At 43.2% G+C, this 18,764-nt stretch overlaps 1 long non-coding RNA gene across 1 annotated transcript; it reads left to right on the forward strand.

Annotated features, from left to right (window-relative positions):
* Positions 1-6,268: 6,268 nt before the first annotated feature.
* LOC128341088 (uncharacterized) lies at positions 6,269-13,850 on the forward strand. The gene is made up of 3 exons (XR_008314200.1): positions 6,269-6,337; positions 11,930-12,042; positions 13,346-13,850. It is a non-coding gene; the product is annotated as an uncharacterized LOC128341088 (long non-coding RNA).
* Positions 13,851-18,764: the final 4,914 nt, after the last annotated feature.

Consider the following 18,764-nt stretch of genomic DNA (forward strand, 5'->3'; position numbering starts at 1 on the left):
AAATTACATAGAGGGGTGCTGTTTACAGCCCCAAGACAAGCTGTTTCTATAATAAGATCTATTTGGCCTACGGCTGCAATAAAAGACTATAATAAGACAGAACTGTGGCCTGGCATATTGAATCCATGGGGCCTCCACTCTAGGGATGTGCATAAACTGAGGTTCATAAACTAGTTTGGCTTCAAACTGTCTCCCAAGCAGGGAGCGGGATCTTTGGAAAAAATGAAAGCAGGCCCTTACCTGCTTTCCACTGCCACATGTAGTTTCCTGCTGTGGCAGTGCTTGCCCCAAGAACCTGTGCATGATGCCGTGATACACCTGGTGTCCACACATGCACAGGCATGGTCTGCCGGCATGTGCGGATGCCATGTGTGTTCCTGCACCAGCACATCCACAGAAGGAAGCTGCATGCTGTGGTGGAGAGCTCTTCTTTTTTAAAAAAGATCCCGCTCCCCTCCCCGAGGTGGAGCAACCATTGGGCCAACGGGTTCAAAGAACCCAGGCCACCAATGGAAAAGGCCACCAATGCCCCATGGCTTCCCCCCGTCACATGCAAGGGGTGTGTGGCCTGGGCTGCCGAGAGCCCGAACGAGCTCTCCACTCATCATTTCAGGCAGCGCCAGCCGCCTGATAGGATGTTTTCTCCAGAGAGGGAGAGGAAGGGGGAAATGTTCTATCGGGCAGTGGTGCTGCCTGAAATAACTGGCAGTAGAGTTCGCCTGGGCTCTCGGTGGCCTGGGCATGGGAGGGGGGAGTTTGCTCTGGGCTCCTCTGGAGCCCGAGCCATGCCCCCGTGCGTCTGATATCACGCACACAGGCGCATTTGGAGGAAGCTGCCGAGTGGGGCTGGACCCAGGCCGCCGCTTGGCTGGCTTAACACCTGCCCCTCCCTGTGGTGCCCAACAGGTTTGGACCTCATTCAAACTGGCTCAGAGCTATACCAGTGCACAAACCTTGGTTCGTGCACATCCCCACACTGGCTTTCCATATCAAGATGGACAAGCAATTAATTTTCAGCAGCACTATGCTGGTATGGGAACATATATATGTAGGAAGTAATATAGGAAGTAGCACATCCCTAGCACACAAATTTGTTATATAACTACATTCCTTAAGAAGCTGAGTTGCTGTAATGCTATTGTGTCAAAATCAACAGTTATATAACATATGAGCCATATTTATAGAACTTACTGGTGCAATAATAGTCCTTTCATAGTCTTGTTGCCACTATTCCCATACAATCAAGATGTTTGGCTAAATATTCAGATGACAAATATTAACACTGATATTAGATTTGGCCATTGGTGGCTCATATAGTGTGCAATGTTCTGTGGATATTTTGTCCATTGTGGGTGCTGTTGTGTCTTCCAGTCTTCCATGTTGGTATGCTACAATGCACTTGTGCAAATTCTGAAATTACACAAGGGTGTTGAGCAATCACACAGCTGTTATTTCCAATAGTCATGTGATTTCAGCATTTGTGCAATTGTGCTCTAATGCAACTTGCATTTGGAAGACGCAGCAGCACCTGTGATGTACAACATGCCTGTGGAACACTGTGTGGTATGTGAAAAAAGTATTTCCCCTTTTCAGAGAAAGAAGGGGAAAGGATTAAACAAAACGTGGAGTTGCCACAGCAAGCAGTTTGTGAGGATTCTCCACAATACGCTATAATAGTTGGGTTTTCCAACAAGAGCTATGTAATGAGTAGAGGAACACTCTTTTATCAAAATGTCATATCCCAAGAGGAGTTCTCTAGTTAAACTGAGCAGCCTGAGGGGATTGTCTCTGCTGGCTGGCAAGCACGCCAAATCAGTTTCAGCTGGAAATAACTGCTTCTATATTTCCCAGAATCAAGTTTTAATGGAAGGCAAGATGCAACCACTGTGATGATGAAGTCACTAATGTTGTTATTATTATCCAATCCTTTGGACAGCAGTTTGGAACCCTAAGGGGTCAAAGCAGTGATAGGCATGAGAAAGCCGATATTTATTGTTGTGACACTGAATTAATGGAACTAAACGCTTGTGTAAAATATGAATGGCTGCTGCTGCCAATAAATGTGTCACTGCCTTGGTTAAAAAAAATATTATTCAACTTCTCAGCCATGGATAAAAACCGTGAGAGAGAGGCAACATGTGGAAAACTAAATAGCAAAAGCAGCAGCATTCTCTTTTTTAACCAGATTTTGTTGAGTTGATGACACTCTGCATGACTTGTGAATCTAGAAAGCTTATTCTCTGGGACCAGAATTCATATTGGCTTAGGTCATGTCCACCCTTAGAACTTAAGCTGGTTTCATGGTTATGTCTGCTCCTCACCAAACTCATACGGCCTCAACCCGGAGACTTTATTAAGAATGGGACATGCCCAAGCCAGAATGACACTCAGACAGCATGTTTCTGATATGGAAGGACAAATAGAACAATCTTTGATTCCTAACGGAAATTAACCATTTGGCTCTTGGAAGTCAGTCATTTGGCTCGAATCCTGCTAGATATTTAATTTAACTAAGAATCACAAAATGTCGCAGAATGTCCACATTGGTTTGTTTAAATGTGCAACCTTCCACTCTGCTCAAAGGAAAGTTCAGGAAAATCCCAAAGAAGCCCAAAGAAGCTTTCCCTGTGCCTCAGGTGCCATAGAAACCATATCCCATGTTCTATTGTACTGTGGGTTTTACAGAGATTTTCGTTATCATTATATCTCTGCACTTAACTAATTTTCTAGGCTATACAGATTCATTTTATATTAGTTTCTTGCTGTCTGAACAGAAAGAGGAGATAGCCCTAAATGTTGCTAAGTTTTGTCTTATTGCGAGTAAAATCAGGCAACAAATGCCCTGCTAAATCCCCTGCTAACTTGGCAAAGAGGCACCTCTTAATGTGGTGATTCTCTTTATCCAGTAACTGGCCCTATCCACCCCCAGCACAGTACCTCCATTGACCGTTGCTGCTGTCTGTCTTATGTTTCTTTTTAGATTGTGAGCCCTTTGGGGACAGGGCTCCATCTTATTTGTTTGTTATTTCTCAGTGTAAACCACCCTGAGCCATTTTTGGAAGGGCGGTATAGAAATCAAATAAAGAAAGAGAAAGAAAGAAAGCTATCTTCCACATAGTGGGCTCAGTAGTGAAAGGGGTATGAATTTTACTCTGTAGAGTATAGGTAGAGTTATAATTCTATTATGCTTACGTACTTGTTATCTTTGTTTGACTTGTACTGTCTGCTGGTCTGTGACTATATCAGTAAAGATTGATTTATTGTCTGTTCCTCAAGAAACCCTGAAGTCTTGTTTATGAAAGAGAGAACACTATTTTCTAAGTACCCTCACAAACCTACAATTCCCGAGGTTCCTTGGGAAAGCCATGAGAGTTGGAGCCAAACTACGTATCACATTAAACCAGGGCTGCTCAACTTCGGCCCTCCTGCAGATGTTGGCCTACAGTTCCCATAATCCCTGGCTTTTGGCCACTGTGGCTGGGGATTATGGGAGTTGTAGTTCAAAAACAGCTGGGGGGCCTAAGTTGAGCAGGCCTGCATTAAACACATAGTTTGGTCCTCCATTCTTGTCTTTTGTAACTGAACTGGGGGGGGGGGGTTGATCAGGATTGTGACCATGGTGTGAATGGTGGGGAGCTTTAACCCTTTCCTTCCACTGTGGTCCTGATCTGGATCAGGCCCATGCATGGCTGCTATTTCCTTTGGGAGGAAATTTCCCATTGGTGCCAATGACAGCTTTCCTCCCAAGGCAAATAGCAGCTATGGGGGCCCCAATCCAGACTGGACCATGACAGAGCGCTAAAGCCCCCTCTTCACACAATGATCCCAATCAGTGCCTGCTTGTTGCAATTCATTGCTTGAGGCAATGAGCTGCCTGCTGCGCTTGCCAGCCCTGCCCCCTGGGCTGGAACCAGTGCTAGTGTTAGCCCGCCCGCCCGCCCACCCACTGACCCCACCCCCCACTTCCTCGCCACCCCTGTCCCCCGCCTCATTGGTTGTGACATCACCCCTCTTCCTCCTCACTCTTGGGCTGGCCTCACCTCTTGGGGTTTGCCACTGCTTGGTATTGTAGGCTGGAAGCAAGTGTGAGTGCGTATGCACACACAAAACTGCCTAGTTTGCCTCCTCCTAACATGGTACTGATGGAGCCAGTGAGGGGATGGACAGCAAGGCAGTGGAGATGGAGTGGTGGCAGCAGACAGATGGGTGATGCTGGGGGGGGCAGGGTGGAGTACCTGCACTCCCCACCCTGTGGTGAACTCACTTCTGAGGCTATAGTCTTACCTTGCTTCATGGGGAAGCTGACTCTGGTCCCAGTCCTGAATGCTCCCTGCCAGTTCCTATTTAGTGTAAAAAGCACAGAGAGGGCCAAACTATGAATTTAATGTAACATGTAGTTTGCCCCTGAAAGCATTTACTTATGTTTTATGTTTTCTCTCTCTCTCTCTCTCTCATATATTAACTAAATGCCATGGCTCCAGTCCGGCATAAACTGAAAGATGCCTTGAGACGATGAGCATTTTTGCCTTTCCAATCCTTCTTGTCTTTGTTGTGTGGTACAGCAACATTATAGGCAGCAAGAAAGTATAGCATGTTGGACCTTGTTCTTGCCTTGACACATTGGTAACTCCCAGCTGTTGGAGCTGTACACAGTCTTTCCTGCCAGGAATCCTTTGTATATTTATCATGTGATAAATGAAATACATCTCTTTATTAATTCACCTTTTATTAATTCCAAGGAAAGTATAAAATTTTTCTGTTTCCATATGCTGGATGATCACGATCCTAGCATTATCATTTATGTGTTGAGATTATTAAGCTCTTCAAATTTTCACAAAAATAGATCTTTCATATAGCCAGAGATAGCATAATATGGTAGCGCCGTCTGCCTGAATACTAGTGCAGTTAATGTAATCATATTTCTGGTATATCTAGGCAGGATGGGGGCTTGCTGGTAGTTCTGGGTACAGAAGAGGATAAAAGAGAATCCTTGGCCTTCATTTCATTCTAAGCTACTTAGCCCAAGGGTGGCTCATTGCACTTGCTAACTCATCCTGTGCCTGTTGCTATGGCAACACATGCCAGGCTGTAACTCATGGACTATTGCTTCTGAGACTCTTTGAATTTCAGGAAAACACACACACACAGAGTTGATGAGTCATGAGAGGTATAATAAGGGAAGCAATACCAAACACTGATTAAAGTGAGGCCATTTTCAGATGTTTTAACAGTAGTAAATTAATAGCTTGCTTTTTCTACTTCACTCAAAGACTGTCTTTTGTTGTTCATTTCCAAATAAGAAGTCATTTTTGAAAAATGTGGAAACTGCAACCTATTCACACTTTTCTAGGAGTAAAAGTCTAATTGAACATAGTCAGACTTGCTTCTGAGTAAACATGCATAGAATTGTACTATAAGAAAATAAAACAACATACAGAGAAATCCATTCTTGGTGGTATGTTAAATTATTAGTATTTTGCTAAAGAGAGAATCTGCCAAAATTTCTTCTGAGAGGGCATTGCAGGAGACTAGTCCAAGCCATGTGCCATGGTAGTGACTTCCACATATAGACTGACTGCATGGACCAGAGCATGAGAAGAGGGTGAATGACAAAGGCAAGAATTTGCCCTATTTATTTAAAATAAATAAATGCTTTTTATTGAAAAGTTTCTTTAAAAAAATGAAATCTTACCTTTCTACCAATCAATCTTAAAAGTGCCTCACAGGCACATATTTTCATAACACAATAATATAAAAGAATTAAAAGCAAATACATTTTTAAAAACTCTTAAAACATGAGCTTGTATTCCACACAAGGAAAAATGGGCGGTTGGAACACCACCCACACTGCTGTGTCTGTGTAAACACTGACAATGGTGTTGTGGGACATTACGGTTCTGCTCCATCATAAAGTTGTGCTAATGTAGTTGCACAGTGTGATACCCATTGGAAATTATGTGCCTATCTTTTAGTGCTTAAAAATAATAAAGTAGGTTCCTGGAAAATATGCTTGGGGTCAAACTCAGAGCACCACCAGATATTATCAGGGGCATCATTAGGGGTTTGGGCAGGGCTGGTTCTAGAAATTTTGGAGCTTACTGCAAAATTAGGTTTGGGGGCCCCATAGACAGGTAATTTCCTTTGGGCTAAAGAATGGGGAGGCTGTGGGCACCTCAGCAGCTTCTCAGCCTCAGCTAAGTTGGCAACAATCTAGAATAAACATTTTTATTTGCCTCATTTTCATTTCAGAGGTCATCTAATGAAGCTGATCGGCAGGAGATTTAGGATGGAAAAAAGGAAGTACTTCTGGACATTAGCACATGTCCATTTCAATGAGGTAGGGACTGCTGGCAGGAGCTTGTGCCCTGGCCACTGACAAGCTTTCTACACCCCTGCCTGCAGTGCAACACCATTGGTAGTGCTTACACTCATGCAAGAGTGTGGCTGGTGCTCAGGTTACCTAAGTTCCCTTGCGCAGTATGTCAAGCTAGCTTCATGATCAAGATCTGCATGTGCTGGCAACATTACCCTGCAGTATTTCACAAATGGTAGCTGTTATAGCCAGTTTGGCCAGGCAGTTTGAAGCTACGATATAGTTTTGATAATAAGGTGTAAGACCCAATTTTTAAAAATGCAGCAATTTCACAAACACAAGCAGATAAATAAATAATACTTGAGAAAGAATTGTAAATAAAATGAAAGATAGTTCCAGCGTTTTGGAATTTGGCACTATATATATGTGGCTCTGTGTGTGTGTGAAATGTGTTGTTGGCAACTTCATTAAGGGCAAGATGTTTAAGAGGTATGAGCTACAAGTAATGAGTCACTTGCAAATGAATGTGTTACACAAGGTGGCTGCAGGAGAAATGTAATTTAAATAGTGTTCATTATCTGCCCCAAAATGGGTGTGTCAAGTTTTCTGTGTCCTAATTCTTACTAGTGCGTCAAGCAAAGAGTTGCCAATACTATCAGTTCCAGGATTAGGAAGGTTATTTACCAGAGCACTTTCCAGACTAGCTGCTAGAACAGCAGCAAAATGCCTCCGTTCGGGCAAGTCGCATTCGGAACGTAAACAGCAGGGGGAGCAGTCTCACAGCAACTAACAACCTGAAAAAACAGCAACTTTTTCATGCCGGATGTACGACGTCTTTGCTCTATATTGCAGTGATTAAATTCGCAACAAGTCATTGGGAATGTGAACGGCACCTTGCTGTCCCTGTAGGGACTGCGGTGTCAGGATGCAAGAAGCATGGAAGCACACTTCCGAGATATGTCCTGACCCTGTTGTAGGGTCTAGTCTGGAAAGCACCCAGGTGTTGCTCAGGACTTCCCTCCTTTTTTCTGTCTCAAATGACGGCCATTATCAAATGATGGCCATCAACAGGCAGGTATTAAGGGCATTTAATTCATAATTGAGGTGAAATGGTGTTCTGTCTCCATATCTGGCAGAAAGGGAGATGGAAAAAAACGAAGGGAAAAGATGAAGAAAACTGAAGAAAGGAATGAAAGCATTGGAAAATGTTAGCTAGTGGTCAGGTTTCAGAAAGAGATTATTCTAGACTTCTAGAGAGAAAGTTTTGGCTGGAGACAGATGTGACAAAGGAAGTATTATTCCTCTTGACCGTTTATCTAAAAATTAAATACTTTACAAGTCTACACTCAAGTGCTGGGCAAAAATGCCTTTCCCCAGACTAAAAAATGTAAATTCTCCCTACATTTATTTCTATTATTTATTTATTGGGTTTGTCTTGACATTCAGTAAAATGATGTTGGGTTAATACAAGGATTCCGAGAGAAAGAACTAGAGCCATCTGGGGACCATGGTATGCCATCACCTGAGCCACCAATTTAGTTTGGCTCTGTTCTGTGTTCCAGAAAAGGGTACCATTGCCAGATCAGAGGTGATCATCAGCAGTTTTCAGTTCAAGTTAAGTGCCAATATTAGTGCAAGCAGTCTTAACCCTGGCACTGAACCAGACTCTTTTTACACAATTACATTGGAATCAGAATAGTACTAGCACTCCAGTTCTTGATCTGTTACATAAATGTCAACTTTTTCTGAAACATGCTGCAGAGGTAAGGAAAGGGGGAGTTACTACGGTTTACCAGAGCCTATAAGCCTGAGCTATAGTAATCCCCTACCCATAGTCTTCAGCTTGTTGTGCAGAGGAAAAGCTGCAACCAATTCAATTTATTGTTTTTGTTTTTGCTGGAAAAGCAGCCTTTAAACTGAGGGATCCTTGTTCGGGAAAGAGGGGTGGATTATCTATCTATCTATCTATCTGTCTATCTATCTATCTATCTATCTATTTGAGACATTTAATATACCGCCCACGCCAAAGACTCCAGGCAGTGCACAACAACATGCAAACAGGCAACATTAAAAATTACATTCTTAATTAAAAACTAAAGTAACTACCAAAGAACAGAAAAATAAACTACAGGGCAAAAGCCTGGCGAAAAATAAAAGTCCTCAATAGCGATCTGAAGATCGGTAAGGAAGGGGCTAGCCAGATCTGTAGGGGGAGAGAGTTCCAAAGGAATGAGGAAGCAACCGAAAAGGCCCTTTTATGGGTCCTAGAGCCCCGAACATCTTGGAAACCAGGGACCAACAGAAGGCCCATCTGAGATGATCTAACCGGACAGGATGTAACTGGATGGGAGAGGCGGGTCTGTAGGTAAACAGGTGCCAAACCCCGCAAGGCTTTTGAAGGTCAGAACCAGGACCTTAAACTGAGCTCGGAAGTGAAAAGGCAACCAGTGCAATGACTGTAGGAGAGGTGTTACCCTGTCATATTTTCTGGCACCCATGAGAAGTCGAGCCACTGCATTCTGGACCCACTGCAGCTTCCCGATCGTCCTCAGAGGTAACCCTAGATAGAGAGTGTTACAATAATCTAAATGAGAGATGACAAGGGCATAACAAGGTGCATAATTAGGTGTTTGGGTATTGGTATTATGCTTCCTAATAATTGTTTGATTAAAATTGGTACATAATTTAATTAGGCCTAGAGTGAGTTAAGAATGTTCTAAGCATAAATATACAGTATATTGGAAGGAAGGTTTGGGAGATAATCAATAGGTCTGAAATGCAACTACACCAGAAAGGGAAATTGCAGGTCTGCCATATTCATATGTCACCACAAGAACTAGCAAAGGTTTCCTTGTCTGGTCTGTGAATGAAGTCATATTCACATATTATATTAACAAATTTTGGTCATCCTGTATGTGTCTTCCCAACTGCTTGCAGCCCTACTGGAACAAAGAGAGGGTGGCAAGAATGAAAACAGCAGAAAAGAAACAAGTGATTGAACTGGAGCAGGAGAATTAAAAGAATGGAGTTAGGCAGGCTGATGGCAATGAAGATAGAGCCAAGCTCCTAGTAAATCCCTTTTCTCTCTGGCTGGGGTAAAGATCATACCTATGTGGCATTTCTGCAGAAAAGAGGATCTTCTGGGCTTTAGTCCAAGTCTTCTAATAACAAAATACATAATGATGCTGTTTTCTACTTATATAATGTGTCGATTCCATCTAAAAAACATGGCTAACAATAAATATTATAAAGTTCTTACAACCAACCTCAGAGCTAAATGAATGACTGAGAAATACCCTGACCCCGTTTGTGATCCTGTTCTGAATGGCTTTGCATTCCCTCTGAAAGGTCATGTATACAGTGGGGCAGGAATAGAACGTCTGAGTGTTTAGTTTAGCATCTGTGGCTAGGAGTGCTTTTTGTCAACTTAAGTGGATACGTCAACTGTAGCTACTTCTAGAAGGGGGTGGCTTGACTACCATGGCACATGGCTTGGACTAGTAATGCATTCTGTATGGCACTCCCTTTGATGTCTATGCAGAAATTTCAATTGGTTCAACTGCCTATTGAAAGGAGTGAGCTGTGTGATGAAAGCCTGTGTGCTGAAAGCAATGCAATGGATTCCTTTTAGTGTCCAGGCATGATTAAAAATTCTGGTATTGACCTTTAAAATCCTACATGGTCTCTGTCAGGGAGCTCCTTCTCCCATACATGGTAGACTGAGGTCATCAGGTGAGGTTCTGCTCTATGTGCCAGCCTTAGGAACATAGGAAGCTGCCATATACTGCGTCAGACCATTGGTCTATCTAGCTCAGTATTGTCTTCACAGACTGGCAGTGGCTTCTCCAAGGTTGCAGGCAGGAATCTCTCTCAGCCCTATCTTGGAGAAGCCAGGGAGGGAACATGAAACCTTCTGCTCTTCCCAGAGTGGCTCCGTCCCCTGAGGGAGCTATCCTATAGTGCTCACACATTAAGTCTCCCATTCAGATGCAACCAGGGCAGACCCTGCTTAGCTAAGGGGACAAGTCATGCTTGCTACCACAAGACCAGCTCTCCTCTCCAAATTCAGCCTTGTCTGAATTTAGATTGCTTGGAACAATGAGCAAGGTCTTCTCAGCTGAGGCATCCCTCCTCTAGAACACCCTCCACATACCCAGCCTTATGAACTAAATAAAGAAATAGGATCTTGCCTCCATCATCATATCATATCACTAAATTACTATATCATCATATCACTAAATTACTACAGTCAACACACAAGAAAAAACACATGATTGAAGAAGTGTCATCTTCAGCTTGCATGGGCAGAGCAAGTTGTTCCAGATAACATAATGCCAGGGTTGGCCAATTATAGCATAATTGCCCTCCCACAGGTTACCACAACATTCTTTACAAGTAAAGTAACAAGCGTCCTGTGGAGATGTGAGAATCTTTAACTACTTATCCTTGAACAATAGTTTCTCAATTGTTTCCAACCTATTGAGATTTATCACTGGTCAGTCTATGCAGAGGAGAAAATTCAGAAGGACCAGATAGAATGAGTAGAAGTAGAACTCCACTGCTGGTGGTATTGCTCTCAATTAAAGCCAACTTCCATCGCCTAGGAGAAAGGTAGCTACTAATATGTTTAAGGGTGCTCTTCTATTGAATGTAGCAAATGGGCTGGCCATATGCTCAATCAAGTGTTTTCCATGACATTTCAGTCCTCAAAAATCCAGGAGCTCTATCTTTCTTCTTTATAGTTAAGCAGGGTTGCACAATTCTGGCCCACCTGCAAAAAGATAACAGAGGGGTGACATGATAGAGGTTTATAAAATTATGCATGGTGTGGAGAGAGAGAAATTATTCTCCTTCTTGCATAACACTCGAATCAGGGGTCATTCCATGAAACCGATTGCCAAGAAATTTAGGACTGACAAAAGGAAGTAGTTTTTCACATATCACATAATTAGCCTATGGAATTCTCTGCCACAAGATATGGTGACATCCATCAGCCTGGATGGATTTAAGAAGGGTTTAGATAAATTCATGGAGGACAGATATATCAATAGCTACTAGTCTGAGGGCTATAGGCCACTTCCAGCCTCAGAGGCATGGTGCCTCTCAATACCAGTTGCAGGGGAATAACAACAGAATAGAGGGCATGCCCTCAGCTCTTGCCTGTGTGGGCTTCCCAGCAGCATCTGGTGGGCCACTGTGTGAAACAGGATGCTGGACTAGATAGGCCTTGGGCTTGATCCAGCAGGGCTGTTCTTATGTTATGTATGTTCTTATATACATCTTCCTTTATCCCTAATTATTGCCCACTGTGGCTGAGGATTATGGCAGCTATAGCTCAAAAGTTGGAGGTCAAAGTTGTACAGCCCTATACTAGAGTCACTTTTGTTGCTTCTGCCTATGTTTATTTATTAATTAAATTTTTATACCGCCTCACCCAGATGGCTCTAGGCAGTTCACAAATATAAAAACAGTTGAAAAACAAATAACTCATTAAAACAAAATTGAAACCAGTTTAAAATCATTTTAGTACTCACTAAAGGTCAGGCTAAAAAGATTTTTTTTTAAAGTGCTCTTTTACAGGCTGCTGAAATGCTCAAGCCCTCAATATCCCCATAGGGAGCACATTCCAGAGCCCAGGAGCAGATACAGAGAAGGCCCATCCTGAGACGGACATCTTCTGATGACCTTAAAGTGCAGTGGGGATCATACTGAAGAAGTCGCTCTCCCAGGTAACTCAGTCCTAAGCCATTTAAGGGCTTTCAAGGTAATTACTAGCACTTTGTATTTTGCCCAGAAACATATCGCCAGCCAGTGCAGCTGTTTTCAAACAGGCATATTACGGTCTCTCTGAGAAAACGCAGAGACCAATCTGGCTGCTGCATTTTAAACTAACTGAAGTTTCCAAACAACATACAAAAGGCAGCCCAACATACAGCCGAGAAGTTACCAGTGAGTACACCACAGTTTCAAGATCATTATCCAAGGAACAGACACAGCTGTTATATCAACCAAAGTTGATAGAAAGCATTCCTGGCCATAGCCTCCACCTGAGACACCAGGGTGAGGCCTGGGTCCAGAAGCACTCCCAGCTATGTTCTTGTTCCTTTAGAGCAGGGCTGCTCAACTATCTGCAGATGTTGGCCTACAACTCCCATAATTCCACACCTCTCTTGCGGTCACTGCATTGGTTACCTGTTTGCTTCTGGGTCCAGTTCAAAGTGCTGGTTCTCACCTTTAAAACCCTTCAGGGCTTAGCACCTGCTTACCTTCAGGACCATCTCTCCCAGCCAGTTCTGTCCCATCCTGTGAGATCTTCTCAGGTTGCCCTTCTTTTGGTCCCTGGCCTCAGAGAGGTCTGTAGTACTAGGGCCTGTGGAAGGGCTTTCTCTGTTGCCACCCCTTCACTTTGGAATTCTCTTCCCCCCAGATTCGGTCTGCCTCCTCCCTTTCAGCCTTTAAGATCTTATTGAAGACGTTTCTTTTCCACCAGGCGTTTGCCCTTTAAATCTCTCTATCTCTCTCTCTCTAAATCTCGGATGCTATTCTTGCCTTGTACACCACCCTGAATCTGTGGATTGGGCAGTCTAATCAATCAATCAATCAATCATTCCTGACTATTGGCCACTGTGGCTGGGGATTATGGGAGTTGTAGTCCAAAAACAGCTGGGGGGCCTAAGATGAACAAGCCTGCTTTAGAGGGAGTGCAACCCCATCCAGAACAGCAAGTTCTATCACATCCCTCAGATTATGACCCCTCACTATTAATACCTCTGTCTTGTTTGGATTCAGCTTCAATTTATTATCCCTCATCCATCGCATTACTGCCTGAAAGCAGACATTTAGGGGAGCTATGCCCTTTCCTGATGTCTGATGATGTCATGGAGAAATAGATTTGGGTGTCATCAGCATATTGATAACACCCTGCTCCAAATCCCCTGATGATCTCATCCAGCCGTTTAATGTAAATGTCAAAAAGCATTGGGGATAGGATGGCACCCTAAGAAACACCATACAATCACTCTTGTTTTACAGAGCAACTATCCCTGAGGGACACCATCTGAAATCTGCCTGAGAGATAGCGACAGAACTACTGCAAAGCAGTACCTCCTTTCTCCAAATCCCTCGGATGATTCAGAAGGATATCATGGTCTATGCCCTTTAGACACCACCACCTGAATGATCTATATGCCCAGCAATCTCCAAAACTAAAGGAATAAACTTATATATAATCAAGATTAATATCAACATTCAGATTCCATCAAGGAACAGTCTGCCTTATTAATGGTTTGAGTCTCTGCTCTGTGTCCCTGGCATATTAACTCTGTGGGTGTCCAAAATATATACCTTCTTTGTGAGCTGTTCTGTACTGGATGAAGGCCTCTGTGGTGTGGTTCTGTTGTATTCTGGTTGATTTATATAGTCTGCTAGGCTGTACCTTTGTACATTTTTTTGGTTGGGTTTACTATGAATGTTTTATGGTGGAAAAGTGGGATATACATATTTTAAAAACAGAATAAACATAAATAACAAAAACAGAAGTCCTATATGTTGAAGACAGGCCTGAATTTGTGGCACCTTTTCTTCCAGTTTCTAATGCTATTGGCAAGGCTGGCATGAATTGTGGTTTATGTCAATGAAGTACATGACTAATTATATTTATTCACAGGTTGTGATGACTGATAAGATTCTGCCACACACCTAGAATGTAGGTGTCTTTCTGTGAGTGGTTACATACATTCTTAGCTACATTGGCACATTATTCCATTTGTTGGTGAATGTGGCTTGGCCACGCTTTCTTACTCATGATATCATGCTGAAGATTCAATCTGTTCCCTCTCAGATGTTCTATCATTCTTTGACTATAGTTCCTGAGCAACCTCTCTGTTGTGAATCCATAGTGGCACATGGCTGAGATTTTGCCAGAAAACTGACCCAAACATGGCCATATAGCATAATAGGCGTGGATACCAAACAAGCCTTTGATTAAAGAACACTCTTCCACGGGCACCTGCCATATAGCCAGCTTCAGCTCTTTTATCTAATTATGAGATTATGAGTGCTTCCAAAGAAACAAACAACAACACTTTTCCCCTAAAGCTATTCAAGCCCTAGCCTGATTGAATGTGAACTGTGCAATATGTAGTCCTTATGCAATGGATTCCCATTTTTGTACAAGTATAGCTATGCTCGGTAAACAAGAGCCCCTTCACAAGAACTCCAGTTAGTCACTCCATCCCCTGCAAAGAGTGCCTCCATCATTGATGCCACTGCTGCTTGGGGAGGGGGAAAGTTATTCCTTAACTAGCGTTCTCATCAGATACTGTTTCTGAAGTCACTACTGCTGCCTGCCCATCCCTTTCTCTGTTAAAGCTCCCCAGTGGGGTAAATTGGCAAGGGGTTTTTCAACTGCATTCTAATTTTGCAACTGAAATTATAGAGGGACCAGTGCAGAGGTCCAAAGTTGGGCAGGATGCTTAACCTATCCTATTTCTGATCATGTGAACTGCCTTGAAGGTAAAGTTGGGTCCTCGAGTTGGTGTCAACTCCTGGCAACCACAGTGGTTTTCTTTGGTAGAATACAGGAGGGGGTTACCATTGCTTCCTCCTGCGCAGTGTGAGATGATCCCTTTCAGCACCTTCCTATATCGCTGCTGACCTATATATGTGTTTCCCATACTCTGGGAAACATACCCGCGGGGATTCGAACCAGCAAGCTCTTGTTCACTAAGCAAGTTATTTCCCTCTGCACCATTAGGTGGCTGAACTGGCTTAGTAAGTTGCATTATGTCAGTTTACACTTGAGATCTACACTACTATTATGATAGAAGTAGCCCAGACCACAACAAACTAACAACCCAGAATGCATCCATAAATACATGGGAATGCAATGGTTTGGGGTAGTTACCACCAGTTCGTTTGGTAGTGACCCAGAGGTGGGCCTTCTCTGTAGCTGCTCCCGGGCTGTGGAATGCTGCACTCCCAGCAGAAATTCGTAATCTTAATTCCTTACTGACCTTCAAGAGAGCCCTTAAAACTCTTCTGTTTGGCCTGGACTTTCAGGGCTTTTAATTACTTTTAATTGTTTTAATATTAACCAGGTTTTCAGGGTTTTTTATTGTTCTGATAGTTTAATTGTTTTTTAAGATGTGTTTTAATTGGTGTTCATATTTATATTTCTGTTTTAATTGTTATTGGTTTTAATGGTTTCTGCTTTTAATTGTAAACTGCCCTGAGCCATTTTGGAAGGGCGGTATTAAAATAAAATAAAATAAAATAAATAATAATAATAGTCATCTGGTTTATCAGGAAAAAGAATATGTAAGAAAATAGTGTCAATACCAGAGAAAAGGGTTAGTTAGGCAGCAGCATCCAATATGAAATGAACTGAACAGTGGTTGTGGTTGGAACATTTATAGGGTTTATTACACACAACCACCCACCAAGGGCAACCCAACGTATTGCAGGTGATTTGCCTCACACACCAGGTGAAGCCGAGCCCCGTCAATACTGACCCTACAAGCTGTGAAAGTGGTGCAAGGGTTGGTAACATTGCCAGCTGCCTCCTCTTCTTTCTTCATGCTTCCTGCAAGTGTTGCAAGGTATGTGAGGAGAAGCTGACCTTGCAAAGCTTGCTAAGGTCAAATCAGTGCCAAGGAGCTGTTCTGATGGGAGGAGTGTATCTTGCCACCCTGCTGGCACCAATAATCTGCCTTCTGAAGTAATGGACTCACCTCTCCTCATGGAAGAACCACTGCTGACTACCACAACAATTTTAAAGCAATGGATCCGGAAACTATTGATTGATTGATTTGATTTGATTTCTATACCTTTCTTCCAAAAATGGCTCAGGGCAGTTTACACAGAGAAATAATAAACAAATATGATGGATCCTTGTCCCCAAAGAGCTCACAATCTAAAAAGAAACATAAGATAGACACCAGCAACAGACTCTGGAGGTACTGTGTTGGGAGTGGATAGGGCCAGTTACTTCCCCCTGCTAAATAAAGAGAATCACCACGTTAAAAGGCGCCTCTTTGCCAAGTTAGCAGGGGTTAAACAGGGATTTAAGGGATAAACAGGGATGATATCTTATTATGTACTACTTCCCCCTTGAAATGAGTGCGTTAAGTGTAGTCTAGTGCTCCAACCTAGAGATGTGCACAGAACTGGTTTGGAGGCCCAACTGGGCAAGGGAGGGTACCCTTACCCCTCCCGCTGTGTTTCCCCCATCAGCCTTCCATTGAATAAGTCCCCTTTGGGGCAGCAGCATGTCTCCCTGGTGCTCTGGTGTCCTCCTTGGCTGGAAGTATCTGGTGCGCATGCACATGCTGGACGCATGCATGTGCCTGCCTGACGTGAGCACAACGTGTGTGCACATGCACCCAACATTCACATGCATGCCAGGTACTTCCTTTAACTTCCAGCCGAGGACGACACCGGGGCAGCAGGGAGGTACCCTGCTGCCCCGATGGGGACTTGTTCAATGGAGTGCCGGCAGGGGAAATGCAGTGGGAGGGGTAAGGACACCCTCCCCTGTCCTTAAAGGTATGCCTCCCCCCGCCCTTCAAACCACCTCCCGCTGGTTCCATGCATATCCCTACGCCAACCACAACATTCACACAATGCTAAAATTATTGTGAGAGATCTTCTTGGCTGCATTTTTATCTCATTAGCTTTCATCAGTCCTTGTACAGAATCGCAGATTAGCTAAAAACATACTGATTCCATTATGATATGGTGCCTACAAGCCAAAATTGTTGGTAAGTGAGAGCACTTGAAGTGTCATGCATAGTAGACATAAGAAAAACTGGATTTAGTTTTAATGCACCCAAAGTCCTGATAAAGAGATCTCTTAGGTACTTTTGTAGCTTTCCCCCCCAGCTAAAGTAAATAGAGCAGTAAAAGTGATACCTTCTGCTATGGTTAGGCTTTGTGATCAAATAATTTGTAGTGTTCTCATAGTGGGAAACCTGGCAGACATGCTGAGGGCAAATGGAGTGAATGCGACCTGCCCTTCCTGGAAGACAGAAGTAATTGATGCCACACTGAGCTGAAGTTTAAAAGCCATGGTGTATTTGGGCCCTGCAGAGAGCAAATTACAGAATACAGCCAAGCATTACTCCAGAGTGCAGAATATCTAATACACTGGAATGTCTATTTTTCTTGTCTGAGCAACACTTTGTACATTGTCAAAAGGTTTGTTAAAACAGCATATTGGATACATGTTGACACAAGCCAGTTGCTGGAGTGGCTTGGAGACCGAGAGAAAGCAGCCTCAGCAGCAAGGTAAGCTGTGTAAGATTTCCTCAACATTCTCAATAGTTCCGTCCAGCACATCAGTCAAGTGCATGTTCTACTTTGGGATAAAACTTGGGATAATACATGATACCTGGAGAACCTGATGGTTTTGTTCCTTTGGATTTGGATTGGACAAGTATTTTCATTAGTTTGTATCAATGCAGCCAAAGTCAGGATAATAACTTGCACAGTGTCCAGGACCTTCATCATCATCATTTAATTCTTGATTTTGAGATATCTAAGAAGCTCCTACTTTGTTGATAAAAGGGAATGTGAATTCAATTTAGTGAACAAGCATCTGTGTTGACTGCTCTGAGGTTTAAGGATTTCTGCATGGCGACAAGGTGCAACAACAATGCAAATTCCCTTGTGCTCTTTTTACAATATTGTTTCACTGTCTCTGGTTGCCTCACTTCCCTGAGTGGTGAGATATCGCAGGGGCCCACAGTGCACCTTGGGTTCTAGTTTCCTTTGGAAGGAGAGTCACTTCAGACTGATGGTGTCTTTGTACTGTTTGTTTTGTTAACACAAATATACAGGTTGAGCATTGGATGGCGGTAGAAGCTAAGAGATCATTCCTAGAAGTCAGCAGAAGATTACATCAGAGAGGGCAAACCCTGCATCCTGAGATGCCCATGAGTCTCTCTCAGGAGGCAGGATGTATCTGCCTCTGTCACATTTCTCAGTGGTGGCCTTGCTCAGGATGGAAACAATCTAGGATAGTTTAATAAAGTAAAGTGTGCCATCAAGTTGATTCCGACTCCTGGTGCCCACAGAGCCCTGTGATTTTCTTTGGTAGGATACAGGAGGAGTTTACCATTGTCTCCTCCCATGCAATATGAGATGATGGCCTTTCAGCATCTTCCTATATCACTGCTGCTTAGGGTTGTTAGCAAAACACCCTTCAGGGCAGGCCCTTTTGCCCATTTCCCAGTGATTAACTTACAAAGGAATAGCCAGCCAGCTAACCACCCCAAACTCACTACAATTTGTCCCAGACAAATGTTGTTGCTTTCCCAACGATGTTCCAAGGAATCCTGAATTGGAAACGTCTTAGAAGAAGCTCCTCTGTGAGAATATCAATAATAGAGGGCAACCTACTACCTGCCACCCATCTTCCCCTACTAAGGAGTATGTTCTAGGCTGCATTCTC

Source organism: Hemicordylus capensis, chromosome 1, assembly GCF_027244095.1.
Source record: "Hemicordylus capensis ecotype Gifberg chromosome 1, rHemCap1.1.pri, whole genome shotgun sequence".
In the NCBI taxonomy this organism is placed as follows: Eukaryota; Metazoa; Chordata; class Lepidosauria; order Squamata; family Cordylidae; genus Hemicordylus; species Hemicordylus capensis.